General features: G+C 44.4%; 1 long non-coding RNA gene across 3 annotated transcripts in view; it reads left to right on the top strand.

The window, feature by feature from the left end:
* Positions 1-16,149, top strand: part of LOC102550135 (uncharacterized) — an 81,834-nt gene that overhangs the window by 3,111 nt on the left and 62,574 nt on the right. The window lies entirely within an intron of this gene.

Genomic DNA, 16,149 nt, shown 5'->3' with positions numbered 1-16,149 from the left:
ATAAGTCCCCTTATAAGTATCTTAGCACCTTATGTTTATCTATATATTTACATATTATTTGTAATATATATACATGTACGTATATATATCATGATATCTAATAAGATGTATTTGCCAATGGATTAATGAAAGACTATGGTAATTCATAGTTTATTATAGCACAGCTTCAATTCTTCTTGTATTTGATACATATTCCAGTGTTGGCTTCCATTATTTGTATCTCCTTATCCAACAGTATAAAACTCTCCCAAAAATTTTATGTGTAATGCTTATACCATAAGATCTTCATGATTAATTGTTGCTTATGGGGAAGGAAACAAAAACCAGAGAAGTTGATCTGCCCAAAGCCAGATCTACAAGGCTGCTGTAGACATTCAGGATGGCTCTTTCTACGTTCTCAATCCATGTGTGTTTCATTGATCTGCATGTTTCCTGTTAGTCCACTAGGAATATGCACATGCCTGTGCCCAGGTTCCTATCTCTTCACATGCCTGTGCCCAGGTTCCTGTCTCTTCACATGCCTGTGCCCAGGTTCCTGTCTCTTCACATGCCTGTGCCCAGGTTCCTGTCTCTTCACATGCCTGTGCCATGGTTCCTTTAGCAGCATATAATACGCTCCTTAAAGTTTAAAGCAGTTTGGTCTTTTGCAGGTTCATGTCTAGTAGAGTCAAAATTCATTCACATGTGAAGAAAATGATAATAATTTATGCACAATAATAATGGCAATGAAAAAAAGAAAATTTAAAACGTTTAAAATGCTATGTTCCAAGACAGTACTCTTCATTGTGCTAATGTTTATCTTTTTCTTCTTTATGACTGATAATATATCAATAATTAGATCTTATGGATTGCAAGTCTAACAGAACTCACCATGTGAGTTAAGATTACTCAAGTGGGGTGCTCACATGGGAAGTAAGAAAGTTCTTGAAGAGCCCCCGAGTGAGATTTCACTCAATGGAGACTTTGTTTTCATGATTTAATAGCTGAATGACCTCTCTAGGTATTTTGGAAATTTCTGAGGCTGAAGGGAGTAGAAAAACCCTTTAATCCTGGCAAAATTTATTTTGAGTCACCCAATCTCTCTTTATCCAATGAATAAAGTCTGCTTCCTGTCCTGGGGTTAAAGGGCAGATTTTTAAGTGACAGGATCTGAGACTGTCTACACCAAACAACAGGACTGCTTGTTGTCATCCAAGTTGTTGACAAGTAAAGTAATTGATCTGGTAATTGACCTAGCCTAAAACCCAACCAGAATGACTTGTCAGTAAGCTCCTTACCCATCCTACCCTCCCTCCCTCCTCCTCCATCCTTTGCTCCTTCCTTCTTTCCTTTCTCATTTCTTTTCCCTCTCCCTCCCTCTCTCCTTCCCTCTCTCCCTGTCTCCCTCCCTTCCTCTCTCCCTCCCTCCTTCCTCATTTCCTTTTCTTCTCTCTCTCCCCCTCTCTCCCTCCCTTCATCCCTCCCTCTCTTCCCTCTCCCTTTCTTCTTTCTTCCAGTCCAGTGAAAGCAATAGGTATGCCTAATTTGCATGGAGTATAATCTAAAATCTGCGTTCATATCTGAAGTTCTGTAAAGACCTTCAAATTTTGAGCCTGGGATTTTTCAAGAGATCCAGTTCCCAAAAGTAATTCCGGAAAGGTAACATGGAAACCATGGCACTTTCAGCTTTCAACTGAATCAAAAAATCAAAGTGTGAAGAACCGGGAAGTGGGGTGAGAGTAGTAAATATATATTTACCTTTGAACAGCTCTGTACGTCAGGTTAGAGATGGGGCAGGAGTCACAGGAAATGGCTTTGTCTGTAGACCACCCTGTCTAGACTGATGGCAACCACGCACTGACCTCTCACAGAAGGCCACCTAAGGTTCCAGCACCACCTCCAGCAGGAAGACTTCCCCTCTGGAAAGCAGCAAGGCAATGTTAGGGCTCCTTCCTGCTCTCCTGTCACCAGATGGCACAAGATAGCCAATGACACAGACGTGACTCAGTGGGAATTGGCCTCCAAACTACTAGAGGGTGATTGACAGCACAGGGTCTAACACTAAAAATGATTAAAAAAGAAAATCCTGTAGACCCACTGTGGGTCACCTGCTCCAGTGTGACTTGGCTTTTTGTTCTTGTTGTTTTGCTTTGTTTTGTTCATTTTCTTCTATTTTGTAATTCTTGTCCTTCCTTCCTTCCTTCCTTCCTTCCTTCCTTCCTTCCTTCCTTTCTTTTTGGTCAGGGTCTTACTGTGCCATCCATCTTGGCCAGCCTTGGACTCACAAAGAGACTTACCTAGGTTACTGGGATTAAAGCTGTCCATGATCATACCCTGTCACCCTTTCCTTTTGGAGTTACTTATTTAATATCAAAACGTGTATTTGAAAATAAAACCTGTTGTTCTGATATTCCAGTATGCTTACATCAAGTAGACAATTGCCAATGTCGGTAATTCTAATCCAATGGGAAAATAACGAACTTAAAAAGCTAGATTCATGACACATGGGCCTCTGCTTAGGAACTGCTCACTTTTTAACCTTCTCCTGAGTTCCTTGGTGATCCTAGCACCTCTTGGTGACAGTCATGGTCAGTGAACACTGCCCAAGCTGGGTGGAGATCACATTTCCTCTTGCCATCATCAATTTAGACTTTATTATTTTAGCTGATGCTGGTGCAACCTCACACCTCCCTCAGTGTGCAGTCTGCTTACCTCAAGCTCATTTTCTGGCAATGGAACCATTTCCTAGGAGTTCCCATCACAGATGGTGAAAGACAAAGACACATGTTCACCGTTGACAGTGTGAGCTGGCAGATGGTGAAGCATTGCCTGCAGGGTGGGGTCCACTGCACCCTCATCCACCACCCTTCCTTCCTTCCATACCCTAACTTGGACATCCATCCAAAAGTGTGCTTGCATGCTACCTTATGTTAACTCTTCCACTTGGTCTCACTGTTATTTAACTCTGCATCGAGTAGACGGGTAATTCCCTAAGCCAGACCTTGTGAGCTGCTACTGGCGTGTTTATACCAGATCGCCAAGCAGAGACTACCAAGTACAGCAGGCTGGTTCTCCTCAGCCCAACACTGCAAGAATCACTTTTACGTATTGAAAAAGAACGTTGTAGACCCTGGGATGGTCACAGCCTGAGTAACTGCAAAGACAAACTGGAGAAGATAGTTACAGATCATTTCACTTCTCCCCCCCCCCCCCCCGTGTTCATAATTCCCCTATGGGTCCTTACTTGATGATAACCTGGATATTGTATTGAGTTACCTCTCCTTTTGGGGTCAGTGATAGCAATTGATGAGAGTTATTTTATCTACTGAGTGCCCCCAGTCATGTTGTCCAAAGACCCCCCCCCTTTAGGTCTTACTTGTTCTTATATGCCTTTTGGGGTACTTCCAACTCCTGAACATAGACAGGGCTTCTTTCCTACTTTCCCCATGTAAGTACCTAGCTTCTGGCAGAGACTTCAGGGCTCAGATTGCAATTGGGGGGTATGGGAGGCATTATTTTGCCTAATTGTAGCATTTAGTAGTATGACCATGTCGTGACCCTAAAATACCATGTTGGGTTCCTTGTAGGAACCCTGATTCTTCGTAAGCAGCCTGTCCATTAGTGCACATAGGCAGAAAAGCTTGGGCACCTCCAAACTCACCCTCAGCATTTGTTATAAGCAGGGAAGGGGGAACACCTGTGCTCTTTCGGGTTTTGATGTTGGAAATTTTCCCATTGCACAACTGTCACTTCTTGCCAAATATTCCAGTTATTGTGGGAAAACTGAGCAATGAAAACTGGCGTGATGGCGCCAAGTAACAGAGCTCGGCCAAGCTGCCAGTAAGGTCTCCAAGAATGCACGCTGAGGAGGAAACAGGAGTAGAGAAGAGGGTGCCCCTAACTTCTAGATCCCTGCCTGCAAACCCCACTTTTTAAAATATCTCTCTCTCTCTTTTTTTTAAGCTAAGTCACAGCAGGATTTAGTGCGGCAGCATTGGGCGTTGTTTAGAAAGCAATGTCCACATGAAAGGCTGCGGTGAGGCTGAGAGGAAAGCCGGGCTTCACTATCTGCTCAGCTGTCAGATCTCACCCCCTAAGTCTATCTGAGAGAAGCACACACCCAGAGACACCCTGGAGATTACACTTTGACCATCCTTTTCCTGAACAAGCTAGCATGGAAAATTAAAGCGGCCTAGAAAGTTATGTAGAGCCAAGGTCAAGCTTCCCAAACTGTAGTCAGACACCGTTGATTTCCTGAGCATTTACACTCATACAGACTCAAAAAGGAGTGACTGGATTGACTTACCTTCTCCATTAAGAAAGAGATCTTGTGTTTATTTATTCTCTTTGTGTATCTCTCTGCCTCTGTCTCTGTTTCTCAACCGTGTGTGTGTGTGTGTGTGTGTGTGTGTGAGTGTGTGTCCCTATGTGTACAAGTGCATGTGTGTGTGTGTGTGTGTGTGAGTGTGTGTCCCTATGTGTACAAGTGCATGTGTGTGTGTGTGTGTGTGTGTGTGTGTGTGTGTGTGTGTGTGTGTGAAGGCTAGAAGTCAACCTTAGGTATCATTTCTCAGACTTTGATTTCTCACACTTTGATTTTTGAGGGTCTCTCACTGAGGTATTGGACACACACATTAGGCTAGTCTGAGTGCCCAGAGAGCCCCAGGCATCCACTAGTCTTTGCCTCCAGAGTGCTGGAATTACAAGCATGTTCTACTAGACCTGGATTTTTACACGGATGTCGTGGGTTGAGACCAGGCTGTCAGGCTTGTATGATGAGCACTTTCCACTGAGCCATTTCCTCAACTCTTTTGCTGCATTCATTCCTGGTCACCTACAGGAGGAGGACTCTGCCTCTGCCTCTTGGCCTGACCCTCCACAGTTGACTTGAGTGATGGCTTGCCCTTCTCCAAATGACTTTCACTGAGCAACTTGCACTCATCACTGGCTACCTCAGCTCAACTGACTTCCCTTCCAAAATCCGTGTTAGGCAGTGGTGTTCAGGAGGGTGTAAGGCTCTGATTTATGAGCAGCAAAGAGTTCATACAAATCCATGAAGAATACACCCCAACTAGAGTACTCAGATTATCAATTTAGCCTCATTTTAATATCCAGGGCAAACAGGTCTTTTGAGTTGCCTTGTCTTCTGAGCCACCTCATGGCTACAGTACACAGAGCAGTGCTGTCGTTCCTGCCCAGGTCACTGACAAGCTAGTCCTTCTTGGTTAGAAGTTGAGCAGCCATGGAGAAGTTGGGGGTGGGGGAGATAGAGTTTTCTCTTGGCCATTGGTTCAGAGTTTGTGGAGATGCTACTTATGACCTGGGAAAAATTAAACCTTTGTGCAGACTGCTTTTTGTATTAGTCAACAGAGCACAATGAATTTACCTCCAGGGATCCTGCAAGATACAGATAGAGAAGAGTTCAGGAGTCACGTGACCCCATGTTGTGAGCCCAGGAGTCACACACCCCAGGCCCACACTGTGAGCGTGGGAGTCCCAGGACCCTGTGCCCTGTGTCTTCTGTTAGAAGACACTAAGGGCAGGCTTCTATAAAGGCTAAAATGAAAGTGTACTTCCTGCTTTCCTTTTGCTCCTCTCTGTGGCAAGTTCTTTACCTGTGCTTGTGTTTAGTCACCACCCAGGGCACATCCACAGGTTCTCCCTTCTTGACCTTGTGCAATCCAGTCCCTTTGAGAACTGTGTGATCATCGTCTGTATCCTGTGACCCTGAACTACCTTAAATACTTCTGAGATTCTGCATCCCTTAAAGAACCAGAGCTTCTCCGAGAGCAACATCGAGGAGCACTGTTTTCCCTTTCCTTACTCGATTGCTGTTTTGGGGGGGAGGGTCAAATAATTTGAGTGGTTAAATAGGTTGTACTACTCAAATGAATAGAATTTCATTAGCTGGTTCCGAGGAAATTGAATTTAATCAAGCTGATTTTCCTGGAGCTCCTTGTGCTGCAACAGTAATTTGTAAGGTTTATTTAGTGTTATTTTCTGACTTTGATCACGTGCATGCACTCCCAGAAATCAAGTGCAAGAGTCTATCTTCTATCATAATTTTAGAACCTAAAATAAAATTTGACAGTGCTTGGGACAGCCTTTCTGTTTGTTTGCTAATGGAGTCCTAACTCTGTCCAGCCTTGGGTCAATCAACAGAGATGGTGTACTGATCTGAGCAAGTGTATAATGCTGTCTACTTTCCTCTGTGTCCAAACTGCCATTTGAATCCCAGAAATTCACATGGGCAGAGCCAGCATGGCCCACATTTAGAAGTAATGACAGTTGACAGTTCACTGGGTCCTGGAGATGGAATTTTTAGTTAAGAGGGCAGCCTGCGTCAGCAGGGCACTTTCCAGTGTTTGCTGGGTATTGAGTTTCTTCCTCAGAATTCAGGGAACAGAGAGGGTGGAGAAGGCAGGGAGTAGAGAGGACTTCCCTCAGTTCTGCGTGCTGGACATGTGCCTGTGAGAAAACAGAGCTCAGGTGAAGATGAACTGGAAGTGATAAGAGTGAAGCCAACTCGTTCTTATGAGGTGAACTTGACAAGTGGCTGTGAAGGGCACTGGAGCTCTCAGAACTGCAGGGACAGTGTTGACGCCAGTGACTGACTCCAGCCAATCATTCTATCAATGTCTCTATTGACATGCACCATTTACTTACGTGCCACTGTGACTGAACACCTGACATAACCAGTCTGAAGGAAAAGGGCTCCTTGGCTCATTGTTTTAGATAGGTTGACCAAGCTTGTTAGTTGAGCAGAACATTAGGGCAGAGGGTATGTGTGCCTAGAGACCTCTTCAGCTCTCTAAAGGCAGAACGTAAAGATACCGTGAGAGACCAGGGACAAGGATCTGCCCCAACCCCTGTGACCCTCTTTCTATAATTAGGTCACATCTAAAGTTTCCAGAACCTACCAGAAAATGTACTCCTAGCTGGAGAATCATGTCTTCAAATCACGGCTCAGCCAAAAAAATGTTCCTCTTAAAATCATGATAGTACCCACGTGGATGCCACAGAGTGTTCACTTTCAAGATTTATTATCTGACTTGGCCTTGCTCTTAAAATTATAGCTGAGGATAACTTCTGACATGAAAAACCTCCTGTTGGAAGGCTCCATTTCAGCCGGGTCTCAAGCATGAATTATTGAATTATAAAGAACAATCTTCGGATGTTAAATTCATGGACTGATTCTGATGCTATCATCCTGCTTCTCAGGTACTACGGTCATAGCTTTCTCTCAAGCCCAACACTTCCTTACAGAACTTTTAATATACTACCTACAAGCCATCTGTGGACCCTTTAGGACAGAATAGGAACCCCAACAGTAGCTACAGCCTTCATTCATATGGACAAGAAAGCCAAGGCAGACCCGGAATGATCTGCTCCACATGGTAGAAAGATAACTTCAGTATCCATCATTTTACACTGACGGTAACCAGCAACAAGGGTAGGATGGAGTTGGATTTAGAATTGGGTCTCCAGCTCCTTGACTCTTCTTTCCTCCTTCCTCAAGACTCCTTGTGGCCTCTGGCTCCTTATGCCCTTCCCTGGCCTTTCTGCTGTTCTCAGACTCTGTGATGATGGTACCTATAGCAACCTCTTGTGGGCATGTTGGTGGCTCTGTCTTTTCCTGCCAGCTATGGGCCAGTCACCACTCTTCAAAGAGCATCTTAGACCAACAATGCCTGTGTGGTCATTTGCATCAGGATGTGTCCAGTTTCCTTAGCCAGCCATCTGGACTACATCCAACCCACGATCCAATTACCTAGAACATCTTTTATTAAGGAGGAGAAGACTCTCGTTGGTCCAGAGGACTTATTGGTAGCTCTCTGTTTTATAAAATAAATACCTTAGAAGTCACAAGCTTGGGGCTGGAGGGATGGCTCAGCAGTGAAGAATGCCTGCTAAGAATTAGTGAGATCCACAATTTGGACCCAGTACCAAGCCTGGCAACCCAGGTCCAAAGACCATGGAGATAGGAGAGATTCTGGGGTGTGCTGGTTCCAGACCAACTGAGAGAAATAATGGAGTGTCCGTTCCAGGTCAGAAGAGACCCTGTCTGAAATGAATTGTCACAGAATAATATTTGAGGATGCCTGATGTAGTCTTCTGGCCTCTGCATGCACACAGGCATGCCTTCCTCTATACAAAACACACACACACACACACACACACACACACACACACAACACACATAATACACATATATGTACATATATATACATACACATGCATACATAACACACAAATACATGCAGACACACACAAACATATAATACACATACATATATACATATACATACACACAAACACATACACATGCATATACATACATACGCACACATATACAAACACACACATATATAGACACACATACATATATACACACACAAATACATATATATGCATACACATACATTCATATACATACACATATATACACTTGTATACACAAACATATACATACATATATATACAGACATACATATATGCACAAATACATACAGATACATACAAACATACACATATGCATACATATACATGAATACTCACATACATACTCACACATACATACACATATATACACAAACACATATATATTGACATATATACATGCATATACACACATGCATACACACATATACCTTCATAAACGCATACAGATATATACAGATACATACAAACATACACATACACATACATACTCACACATATATACATATACACACAAACACATACATACATATATACAGAGACATACATATAAATACACAAACATACAGATACATACAAACATACACATACATATACATACATGTACATATACACACAAACACATACACATACATGTATATGCATACATATACATATACACACATATACACAAACATATACAGATACATACAGATACACACAAACATACATATACACATACATACACATATACACATATATACACACAAACACATACATACACACATATATACATACATCTACATATATACACATACACAAACGCATACATATACATACACATATACGCACCTGCACACACATACACACACACACACACACACACACACACACACACTTTTTTAAATTGTCACAAGCCTGACTACCACTGTCATTATTCACCCATACTGCTGCTCCAGTGCCTGGAATGAACAGTTTTACCTGAGAAATCAACTCTGTAGTGTGCAGAGCCAAGGCTGGAACCAGAGATGGTGATCTCTTTGGAGTTAGTTGTTGGATTCAGTTCTGCCTAGAAAGGAGAGCTGGAGAGTTAGGGAGATACAGGGTGTCCCATACCGCTAGGGAGGTCTACTCCTACTCTTGGAGAGGAAGACTAAGATCAGCCCAGGTCGTGCTCTTATAGAGGAAAGCCAGGGCATAGTAGACTATGGAGAGATATATGTCTATGCTCAGGTCCTAAGTCTGTTCTGCTTGTGAGTCTGTGTTCGGCTCACAGCTCTGCTCCCTTGCTAGCTTTAGAGTCAATGAGGCTGAGACAGACTAGGGCCTGCCTCTCTCTGGTCATTAGACAAAGAAGAAGCATTGTCAAAGTACAGTTAAGATCTGCTAAAAGCCAACGCTCCTGTTCACAGAAGCTCTATAAACTCAGATTGTAAGAGCTCATTGTGTTATTCATTTTTCTCAAAGAAGAAAGTAAAGACTATCTAGTTAGCAGCTTGTGGACTCTCTCGTACTATCCAAGCTCCCAGAGCAAAAGGTCTATCAGTTTGACAGTCAGACAGATTATGGTGCGCCAACACCAGGTATCTTCAGTACTCCTAAAACACACCTTGAGACAACTCTATAAAAATTTGCATTTGGTCGCCCTGGATCTTGAAGGTTCAACCCCACCAGAACTGTTTGAAACTGTTCAACCAGCTATTCTGCAGTCTCAACCTTTGAATAATCATGTCCATCTTGGCTGGGGGAGGCGGTCATTTCCTCCAGTAAGTGCTAAAGGCAGGGCAAGACCTGCCCATTGCATAAGCCTTAATCTCTATGGCTAGTGCTAGGGGCAAGACTGTAATTGGCCAACCAAGTGTCTATGACTGGTCCAAAGGCCCCTTCTGGGGCTGCAGGTTGCTTCAGCTCACTGTGTAGGCTGGCAGATACTCTGCCAGGCTACCCCATCTGGTATTACAACATCAGGTCTCCTTAGAATGGTCTCTCCTTACCTCTGTTCAGCAGTGCAAGGCTGTTGCTGGAAGCCTAAAGAGAAACACATCAGACAAGGATGGTGACAGAAGCAACAGAGGTGTTTTGGCAGTGAAGCGAGTCATGCTTCGACCCCACAGGCTTTGTGTGAACAGAATAATGTAGGCACTGCCTGGTTGGACAGACGAAGATCCCACGGCCAAGCAAGCACAACACTGATCATCCACAGATCCCAGATTTCTTGTTGTCCCATGAAAACTCAGTGCCACACACTTGCCCAGCATCGGTCTGCTGACCAGCTCTGGGCCCTGGCTGACCAGAGAAAAACCCTGGCATTGCTCTTCTTACAGCAGAGCATCTGCTGAGGGCTGAAGGAGCAATTACCCATAGAGGCCATGGCGGCAGAGGCAGCAGCAGCAGCACAGCGAAAATACACCTGTGGACTTGACAGCCCCCAAGTCCCATCCAGACAATCTGTCACCCTGCCAGGACCCTGCCCCCGATGAGAGGCTGGGTCTGCAAATGAGTGGTCCTGGCTAAACCTGGCACCCAGTGACTGAACAGCCTCTGGGTACCCTGGCTCTTGAGCAAGCAGGTATCCAAGTCACGAGGGCTTTCCAGTACTGCTACAACAGAGGCGGTGCCCAGAGGCCTGTGAGCTGCTACTGACAAGGAAAATAACTGAATAGTTTAAGACAGTCCAGGGTGGGAAGAAGGGAAGGGAAGGCAGAGGGGTGACTGGTGACAGCTGGAACTGATCAAAAGGAGCCAGTAGGAAGAACCTGTGGCCTCTGATCACCTGAAGAGTTGCAAGGAACTGTCCTCAGGGCCAGAGATGTTACACTGGCCATTGAGCCCAGATCAAAAAGCCCCTGACACCGAGGGCCTGCGAGAGGAAACTCTGACACTTGTAAGGCTACATGACGGAGGCTCCACCAGCAACACCACCACCACCATCCCAGACCCCCAACCCCCACTGCTGTTTCTGCTGCACTCAAACACTGCTGTCTTAGTCCAGAACCCTTGGCCAGCCGATTGGGGAGAAAGGAGCCAGAGTCCACTCCTTTATACTGACTTCCATACAGAGCACAGAGCACTTACTCTGTGGTACACGGAAGGAGGCACAGCTTTGCTTCTATACAGGACTCCCCTGACAGAGCCATCTAATCCACCCCAGGCCTTTCTTTTTCCTTTTGAGAGAATCTGGTGGTTGAGAAACCAGTTTAACCACAGAGGAGAGCTCAGGAACCCTGTACTACAGCTCCATAGTTTAAGTAAACAAGATGTTCACAAAGGCGGTTGTTAGTTTTTAAAAATGAGGCAGAAAAGGGAAAAGTCTAGGATTGGCACTCGGTTGTTTGAATGCTTGCTAAGCTTGCAGGAACCAAGAGTTCAATCCCCAGCACTTCAGGAAGCACTGGAGGTGACCCGACTGCCATTCCAGCACTCCAGAGGCATAGGCAAGGGGGTCTGAGCTTCCAAGTTGTCCTGGCTCTCTGCGAAGTTTAAGGCTGGTGTGGGCGAGGCCGGGTCTGTTGGAGCGAGCTGCAGGGAGAGAGGAGAAGGAAGGAGAGAAGAGAGCTTAGGGCGTTTCCTAGGTGGATTAGGTGCTATCAAACGTAAAGACAGAACCACTTAGCCAGTCTCTGAGTACCAAGGGCCAAGAGTTTTAAATGAAAGGAAAGTAATCTCATGTTCCTAACTCAGAAACACAGCGCAATCCAACTCTTAGGAAATGGCTCTTTGAGGGATGAAAGTCCAATCAGAGAGCCAGAAACCATGACTCCTCCAGAACAAATGCAACCTATGGCCTGTTTTAATAAAGTTTTATTGCAACATAGTCATGTCCATATATTTACAGATCATTTACCGAGACCCTCCTGGTGAATTGTCACGTTTACATGGTTTTGACAAAGCAACAGTGTCACAAGCTAAGAATACTTGCAAGCCTTTTCTAGCTCAGTTTCCCAACTCTTGGTTTAGTAGACCAAAGAGTGTGAAATTCAGTTTCCAACTGTACAATGCAGTTTCTAAACAAGGAAGACAAAGGTAGAATCCTTCTAGTTTGTTTCTTCCTGGGCATTGTACCATTTGGTTAAATAATTTTATTTACTTAGCATCTACTGAGCTTTCTTTAAGCATCTGTTGTGGGTGGACACTCTTTTTGTGTTACCGTAACAATGATAAATAAAACCAACCATGCCCAGCTGCCTATGCTTAGTGAGTAGTGGGGAGCAGGTAGGTCTGGCTGACTGCTGTAAGAACCCTGAAGAGTAGAGCAGTTAACCAACAGAGACACAGAGAAAGCCTTAGTCGGAAAGCCTGGCACAGGGACTGGACTGGGTGAGTGGGAGGGGATTTCAGCAAGAGGCCCTGCAGGGTTTCACAAGCTGCTCTAAGAACTTGGGTACAAGGTGACTTTGGGAAACTTCAGTAGTTAAATGTTGAATGAAGTCCTCTTCTCCCTCTACTCTGTGTGTGTGTGTGTGTGTGTGTGTGTGTATGTGCATATGTGAATATGTATGTGTGTGCATGTTTGTGTCTATGTACACACATGTGTATGCTTGTTCATGTGTGTAGATGTCTGTGAGTGTGGATATATGCATTTGTATATATATATATATATATATGTATATATATATATGTGTGTGTGTGTGTGTATGCTTGTTCATGCATGGGAGTATCTATGGGTACAAATGTGTATGTATATGTGAGTGTGTGTGTGCTTATGTGAATGTGTATGTATGCATAAGTGAATATGTATGTGTGTGCATGTTTGTGTCTATGTACACACATGCATATGCTTGTTCATATGTGTAGATATCTGTGGGTGTGGATATATTTGTATGCTTGTTCATGTGTGGGATTGTCTGTGGGTGCAAATGTGTATGTGTGTCTGTATTTGTGTGTACGTCTGTGTGTATATGTGTGTATGTTTGTGTGTGTGAATGCATATGTTAATGTGTATATGTGTGTGTTTGTGTCTGTGTGTTTGTGTGAATGCATGTGTGTGTGTGTGTGTGTGTGTGTGTGTGTGTGTGTATGCAGGGTTCATGCCACTGTTGTGTTCCATAGTCACTTCCAACCTTAGTTTTGGGTACAAGGTCTTTTACTGAACCTGGAGTACATTGGTTCAGCTGGACAGGCTGGGCAGCAAACCCCAGGAATCTGCCTGTCTCTGCCTCCCCAGCTCTGGGATTACAAGCATGTGGCTATGTTTTTTTAACTTTGTGTGTTAAAAAAGACATGGATCCCCAGGTTTAAGTGACAAGCCCTTTACTGACTAAGCTACCTCCCCAACCCAAAATCTTCTCATCGAAATCCTTCATCGCCACCCCCTCCCAACTATCTTCCCAGCTTGTCCCGGCAAGTCCTTCCACACTGGAGAGAATCAGTGTGTCAGACAGAGATTGTAGAGTGCTCTTCACATGTGACCACGTGTGAACTCACAGCTCATAGGTGACACCAGAATAGTGCCTCAGTGGCAGAAACCAGCATCGGAGAAGGGATTGTGGAAAGAACAACTTTAAACACATCACCATCAGGTGGCCAGGTCTTTGGGTGCATTTTCTGCATGGGTAAACATCCAAGAGATGAGGGTGCACAGAAGTCTTTCCTGCCTTGAACAAAAGAATTGAGCAAAGTGGGTTGGAGATGACTAGACCCAGAGACAGAGAAACTACAAGCTCCTGCTGGTCCTTAACTCATTGCACATTGTCCTGCTGGGGGGGGGGGAGGAGGAGGAGGAGGAGGAGGAAGAGGAGGAGGAGGAGGAGGGGGGGAGAAGAGAAGGAGGGGAGAAGAGGAGGAGGAGGAGGAAAAGGAGAGGAGGAGGAGGAGGAGAGGAGGAGGAGGAGAAGAGGAGGAGGAGAAGGAAGAGGAGGAGGAGGAGGAGGAGGAGGAGGAGGAAGCAGCAGCAGCAAATAGCTTATTAAACAGTAACCGTGGGCACCAAGTCATCAAGGACATCCAGAGTGCAAGTTATGCCCCAAAATCTTTGACTCTGGGGAAGTGTCATCGAGGAGGGTTAAAAACCCAATATTGCTTCAATAACCTGTTGCCACCCAAGTTCATTCACAGCATCATTTCAACACTTCATTCAAGATGTTAACAAATTTGTGTTTGGTAAAAAAGAGCCCGGCATGGAGAAAGTTCATTACCACAAGATGAAAATTCCACCAAGCTGCCCCAGACCTCCATGCCTGCCCACAGGTCAATAGTGTCCAGCAGACAACTTCCGTAACTCTGTGGGCTTGTCCTGCCCACCTGTATTTTGAGCACCAATATGCAGATTTTTAAAAAAAAATAATCTGGAACAAAAGCAAGGCCCCAAACACATGAGAAGGTGACCTGAATGGTCTGCACTCACTCAGGGGGAAACTGCAAACCTGAAATTCACAGCAAGAAAAACATGTCTTACCAAAGTGCAAACCAGACACTTGGCACCCACTCTGTGTGACGCAGGGCTCCCCGACTGGCAGGAAAACCACAGTAAAGAACTGATTATCCTGCAAGAGTGCATTCCACAGTCTGTCCAAAGCTATTTTTGTTTTACAATAAGGTACAATATGTTCCGTGATGTTCCCTGGCACTTAAAAAAAAGTATATCTGTATACTCATTAATTCTAGTAAGTCACAGAGATTCTCAGTCATGTAAATGACTGTGTCAGGTTTGGGATGTTCATTAAATTCAACAGCAGTGATCATACACACATGAGATGTTTTTAATAATCAGAACACTCCTGGCTGCTCCCACCTGTCGACTGTGGGAGCAATTTATGACAGCTATAACTGAAAGACAACTCAGGTAAACAGAAAAAACAACAAAATATGATATTTTATAGTAAAAGAAATATATCTAATTGTTTTTAAACGAAAGGTCAGTTTTGAAAGTCATGGTTAGTCAACTGTTATTTGGTTTACAAAAAAACAAAAATAACAAACCAATCCAAACAAACAAATACACAAACTAAGGCCCCTCATAGAGGGTGCCAGAAACAAAACTGTCGAAAAAATAAATGTTCCTGTTTTAAGTTATAAGTCTGTAAACACTAAAAGGGCTCCAGAGGAAGGGAAGGTTTCCCCGGACAGAATGGACATTCAGAAGCACAGACACACTGGAGAACAACTTTCCATGCACTTCTGAAAGGACAGCAGACAACCCCTGTGAGCCTAACCCGGGAGCCAGACATCTGCACTCAGACTCAGGAGCTGCCCCTTGCTAATGCTTCACCTGTTACCACAACCACTTTCCCTTCCCCAGACCTGCCCAGCTACTTTTTAACCATTTCAGACCAGGAACCTGGAAAGCGAACTGACATCTGGTTGAAATGACATCAGTTGTCCGCTGCTACTGCTACAGAAGGTCTCAGCCCGAGGACCCAAGAGCTCAGCAAATTCCTTTTTGTTTGTGTCCTTTTTGGACTTTGACGAGTTCAGAGGTCAAGAGAGGGTTAGCCATCTGCAACGGCTTGGTGAAAGTCCAGTGTGTGTGTGTATGTGTGTGTGTGTGTGTGTGTGTGTGTGTGTGTGTGTATGTGTGTGTGTGTGTGTGGTAAGTGTATATGTACATGTGTGGTAAGTGTTTGTGTGGTGTGTGTGTTGGGTGTATGTGTGTGTGTGGTGTGTATGTGTGTGTGTGTATGATAAGTGTGTATGAATATGTGTGGTAAGTGTGTGAGTTTATGTGTGATAAGTGTGTGAGTGTGGGCATGTGCATGTGTGTGTGTGTGTGTGTGTGTGTGGTGTGTATGTGTGCATGTGCATGTGTGTGGTGAGTACATGGCTGAGTGTGTGAGTGGTGTAGGCATGTGCATGTACAAACCGGAAGCTCCTTCTGGGGCTACAGTTAAAAACAACAACGCTCATTCTACAGATTTACACCTCATAAGAAAACATACACAAGCAGGATTATTGTTCCAAGTTTTTGACATCAACTTTGCTGAGAAGATCAGGAACCCGGAGCCAAACATCTGCATCGAATGATAAACCCAAGGG

This window comes from Rattus norvegicus, chromosome 11 (assembly GCF_036323735.1).
Source record: "Rattus norvegicus strain BN/NHsdMcwi chromosome 11, GRCr8, whole genome shotgun sequence".
NCBI lineage: Eukaryota > Metazoa > Chordata > Mammalia > Rodentia > Muridae > Rattus > Rattus norvegicus.
Note: the sequence above shows the minus strand (reverse complement) of the source record. Positions and strands in the feature narration are given on the sequence as shown.